General features: G+C 40.6%; 1 pseudogene; it reads right to left on the reverse strand.

Annotated features, from left to right (window-relative positions):
* Positions 1–1,204: 1,204 nt before the first annotated feature.
* Positions 1,205–5,599, reverse strand: LOC150034066 (uncharacterized; annotated as a pseudogene).
* Between the last annotated feature and the right edge of the window lie 344 nt (positions 5,600–5,943).

Here is a 5,943-nt window from a genome sequence, read left to right on the forward strand (position 1 = left end):
CTTCGTTCCAGCATACAAGAGTTCTGCATGGTCTGCCATACAAAGCCTCGAATGGTGCCATGCCGATACTAGACTGATAGATGTTATTGTAACCAAACTCCATAAGTGATAAGTGGGTATCCCAACTTCCCTTAAACTGAAGGACACATGCTCTCAACATGTCTTCTAAGGTTTGGATGGTCCTCTCTGACTGACCATCTGTCTGGGGATGAAACACTGTACTGAACTTCAACTTTGTTCCCATTGCTTTCTGCATACTAGGCCAAAACTTAGAAGTAAACCTCGGATCCCTATCTGAAACTATGGACACTGGCACTCCATGCTGACTCACAATCCTGTCGACATATAGCTTAGCTAGCTGATCTAGTGTAGACGTCGCTTTAATCGGTATAAACTGTGCTATCTTGGTGAGTATGTCTACTATTACCCATATACCATCATGTCCACCAGTAGTACGAGGTAATCCAAACAAAAAATCCATGGTAATATGCTCCCACTTCCACTCCGGCACTGGCAGTGGATTAAGGAGTCCTCCTGGCCTCTGTCTCACTGGTTTAACCTGTTGGCAGATCAAACATTTATCAACATATTTGGCTATCTCTCGCTTCATACCAGACCACCAATAAGTTTTCTTCAAATTTCCGTACATCTTGGTGCTTCCTGGATGCATAGCGTAAGCTGAACTGTCAGCTTCCTCTAGTATAGTACCCTAAAGCTCACTAATACTCGGAACGCATAGTCTTCTCTACTTAACTATGGCTCTGTCTGCTCTCAACTCAAATTCTGCCTCTGGACTTTGCAAGCATCTTCTGTAAGTTACTATCCTTTGGTTGTCTTCTCACAATCTCTGCTACTAGAGAAGACCTAACCTGAAATTGAGCTAAAAGACTCCCTGAACTCTCTGCAGTCATAACCGCCCTAAAACCTCTTAACTCACTTAGCAAGGTTGCTCAAATACCACACAAGGCACTCTTCGGAAGTCTCAACTTCCTACCTAATGCATCTGCCACTAAGTTACCTTACCCGAATGGTATTCAATGGTACAGTCATAGTCTTTAATCAATTCTAGCCATCGCCTCTATCTCAGATTCAGCTCTTTCTGATCAAGGATATACTTCAGGCTCTTATGATCTGTGAAAATGTGGCACTTCTCACCGAATAAATAATGTCTTCAGATCTTTAATGCTAAAACAAGTACTACTAGCTAAAGATCATGGGTAGGGTAATTATACTCATACTTCTTCAACTGCATTGAAGCATAAGCTATTATCTTTCCTTCCTGCATAAGCACGCAACCTAATCCTTGCCTCGAAGCGTCACAATAGATCACATACTCCTTCCTTGTTACAGGAAGTGTCATGATAGGTGTTGTCACTAATCTCTTCTTCAGCTCTTGGAAACTCTGTTCACATTTATCCAACCACTCAAACTTAGCATTCTTCCTTGTCAAAGTTGTCAAGGATAATGCTAATCATGAGAAATCCTCAACAAAACATCTGTAGTATCCGACCAAGCTTAGGAAACTACGTACCTCTGTTGCACTATCTTATCTCTCCCAGTTAACAACAGCTTCCACTTTCTATGAATCAACACTAACTTCGTCTGCTAAAACTACATGCCCTAAGAACACTACCTGTTTCAACCAGAATTCACATTTGCTTAACTTAGCGTACATCTGTTTATCACGCAGTGTCTGTAGAACAATCCTCAGATGTTCCTCATGGGCTTTCCTGTCAATTGAGTAAACTAGCATGTCATCGATGAACACTATCACAAACTGATCTAAGTACTGATGAAAGATCTTGTTCATGAGGTCCATCAAAACTGCTGGCGCATTCGTTAAACCGAATGGCGTCATTAAAAACTCATAGTGCCCATACCTTGTTCTGAATGCTGTCTTAGGAATATCTGATTCCCTAACCTTTAACTGGTGGTATCCTGACTTCAAATCAATCTTAAAGAACACTGCTGCTCCCCTTAACTGGTCAAACAAGTCATCAATGCATGGTAGAGGATACTTGTTACGTATCGTGACCTTGTTTAACTACCTATAATCAATGCATAGTCTAAGGGTACGATCTTTCTTCTTCACAAATAACACTGGAGCTCCCCAAGGCGATACACTAGGCCTGATATATCCCTTGTCAACTAGTTCTTGTAACTGCACCTTCAGCTCCTTAAGCTTGCACAGAGCCATTCTATACGGCGCCAGTGAAATAGGTGTTGTTCCTGGTAACAATTCAATAGTGAACTCCACCTCTCTATCAGGTGGGAAACCTGATAGATAAGCCAGAAAAACATCAAGAAATTCGTTCACTATAGAAACATCTTCTGGTTTCAGCTTTTCTTCCTGCACCTCTACTACGTGTGCAAAAAACGTTGTGCAACCCTTTCTCAACAACTTCTCAGCTTTCAGAGCTGAAATCAAACTCGTAGGAATAATCTTCCTCTCACCTCTGAAAACCACTTCAACCAAACTTGGTTTCCTAAAAGTCACTTCCTTCCTATGGAAATCCATAGAAGCATAGTGAGTGAATAAGAAATCCATTCCCAAAATTACATCCAACGCCTGCAACTCTAGTCGAAGAAGATCCACTAGCATACTGAGACCTTCTTAAAACCTCACAATCACGCAGAACTTCATTGACTAGTAAAATGTCACCAAATGGAGTGTATGTAACTAACCACTCAGATAAAGGCTCTAGCATCCTATTCAGCTTAGTTAGAAACATACTAGAAACAAAGGAATGTGTAGCACCTGGATCTAATAAAACACGTGCAAGTACATTACAAATAACAACCGTACCAGTAATCACATCTGATGCATCCTCTGCTTCCTGTTGAGTCATAGTGTAGACTTTTCCCTGCTGCCTAGGTCTCCCCACAACTCCCTTCTGCTTTGTACCGCTGGTGCCCTCTTCTGCAGCCGCTGAGACTCTCAGTTGCTCAACTGTGTGGGACTCAATGCCCTGGTCCCTCTGAACTGTTGCTCTCAGCTGTGGATAGTCTCTCTTGAAATGCCCTGGTTGTCCACACTAGTAACACAAACCGGCACCAACAAGACATTGACCCTGATGATTCCTGCCACAACTAGCACATGGGGTTCTCCTGGTTTCACTAGCAATGGACTTCTGACACATCTGCGGTCTTGCTGCTGAACTAGTAGACTGACTGGGTGCTCTCTGGCTCTGCCTCTGATAGGCACTACCTGAACTCATCTGCCTCGATGACTGGCCACCAGACCGACGCTTAAAGTTTTGACAGCCTGAAACATTCACTCCAGGTGTGAAGCTCTGCTACTCACAACCTCGAAAACCACTAGCTGTTGAAGCCCCATGACTAGGCTCCACTGCTGACTTCTTCTCTGTTATACTCTGCTCCACACATAGGGCAGTCTCTACTAATTGGGAATATAACCTATGTGCACACGGTACCATATAGCCTCGGGCTCAATATCTCAGTCATGTAGTCAATAAAAGTCTCAGAAAACCACATGAAAATATTAAAACATGTCTGCTTATCTTTATCTTTCGTAAAACTCAAGCTTACTCAGCTTGCTCGTGAAAAACTGAAAATCTTTTAACAGTACTCGCTAATACATACTTTACTTTAAATGATATCGTTTCAACTACTTTTCAGGAATTCAATAATCACGTGCTCGTATATAAACCTCATTAGAAAATCTAAGCTCAAAACTTATGCTTGAAACCATTCATAGAAATCATGTATCATTCATAAGTTCATATTCAAGCATGTAAATCATTTAAGCATAAATTACAGTTTAGAAATCACTTTCGAAATTCGTTTTGTCACTCACACTCTTGCCTAGTTTCTTGGTCTGTAGACTCGGCCTATTTCCTCTTGGCCTGTCAAACAAACCAAAACCGAGTATCAGAACTATAAATCGTCTTGTCTTTCCATGTTCATGAATTCTAAATTCTAGAAATAAAATCATACTTCACACCTTTTTTTCCAGATTTTCCAAATTCAATACCCTAAATTCCAACACTCTTAACTTTCTCAATACTTGATCAAAATTAATGTACTATATATAAAACTCTTAATTTTGTAATCCTCTACAACTTACCTGAAGGAATAAAAACGAGATTCCCAACAGATTTGTCCAAAAATCCCCTGAACACAGCAAATACAGATTCGTGCTTCTCTGCTACCCTCTACTTTTCTCTTGAAATTAAACCTACTTCTAGAAATTTTTGGCTCACAAATTCTTCATGTAAGTTAGAGAAAATTGAATAATCTTTCTAACCATACCTAATTGAGCTTCTAATTCAACCTGTACACCCCAGAATGTTCGAAAAACCAGAGAAAACTAGAGATCCTTCTGATTTGCACAAAAATTCTGTGCTCTGTTTTCCTTTTCAAAAACCATTAACTTAACATTAGATTTAGCTCAAGCTTCCTTCATAAAATTTGTTAGAAAATGGATTTTTATTTCAAGGAAGTCAGGCCTCACCTCTTAGTTCTTCTTGTGTAGCTCAAATCGACTTAAAAATCAGAGATAGGCAGGTTGAACCCAGATTCTTCCATGGTTGCACTTGTATGAACTTTTTCCTCCCTTCTTCAACATCCAACCTGCAGCAAGCTTCTTCTTCCTCTTCCTTCACTCCCTCTCTCGAAATGCTCTGAAAATATGATGGGAAATGATGGAGAAATGGGCTGAAATGAGTTAGGAGGTGGTGGGTTCTCACTTTATACCATTAAGCACCGAATGAGTTCCCATTTCCTTTCATTTTTTTTTCTCTTTATTTCCTTTATTTTCTTTTCTTTATTAATAAATTCCAAATTTATCAAAGACAACCTCAACCAAAAGTTTTGCCATTTTTCTTCAACAATGGAACAACAATAACTTAAATCCAACATCCTACAATATGTGACAAAAGCAAATAATCCAAGTAAAGTCTCGGGTTTACAACTTACCTCCCCCTTATGAAATTTCGTCCTCAAAATTTAGAAGTCCTTAGGTGAAGAGTGTCGGGTAACTCCTCCTCATCTGGTTTTCTGACTCCCAGGTTGACTCCTCCACTCCGTGATGTCTCCAAAGGACCTTTACAAGTGGGATCGTTTTGTTCCTCAAAACTTGCTTCTTTTTGTCGAGGATCTGAACTGCTTCGTCTTTATAACTCAAGTCATCTTTCACCTCAACCGGTTATGCTTGCAACACATGTGACGGATCTAGAATATATTTCCTCAACATGGACACATGGAAAACATCATGTATTCGAGCAAGTTATGCTGACAACTCAAGTCTATATGCTGCTGGTCCAACTCGTTCTGTTATCCGATAAGGACCAATATATCTAGGACTCAGCTTACCTTTCCTCCCAAAGTGAAGAACACCTCTCCACGAAGATAACTTTATGAAAACTTGATCTCCAACCTGGAATTCTAAGTCTCTTTGTCGCTTATCTGCATAGCTCTTCTGTCGATCTTAAGCTATCTTCAGGTTCTCTTTAATCGACTTAATATTTTCTGACGTAACTTGTACTGATTCAGGACCAACTAGCTTTCGCTCTCCCACTTCGTTCCAGCATATAGAAGTTCTGCATGGTCTGCCATACAAAGCCTCGAATGGTGCCATGCCGATACTAGACTGATAGTTTTTATTATAAGAAAACTCCATAATTGATAAGTGGGTATCCCAACTTCCCTTAAACTGAAGGACACATGATAATAATGTCATGGCGAATCCAATTCTGTTGGCAAACGATCGCAATAGACCCATCAGGGACTATGCATCGCCAAACCTCTATGATTTCTCTCCGGGAATCATGAAGCCTGCCCTCGACAGAAATAGATTCGAGATAAAACCGATGATGCTGCAGATGATCCAGACTGCAGGTCAATTCGAAGGAAGGCGTGCCGAGGACCCGCACGCTCACCTCCGAAGTTTTATTGAAATCTGCAATACTTTTGTGTTCCCGA

Source organism: Benincasa hispida, chromosome 9, assembly GCF_027475165.1.
Source record: "Benincasa hispida cultivar pf3 chromosome 9, pf3_genome.v1.1, whole genome shotgun sequence".
Classification (NCBI taxonomy): Eukaryota; Viridiplantae; Streptophyta; class Magnoliopsida; order Cucurbitales; family Cucurbitaceae; genus Benincasa; species Benincasa hispida.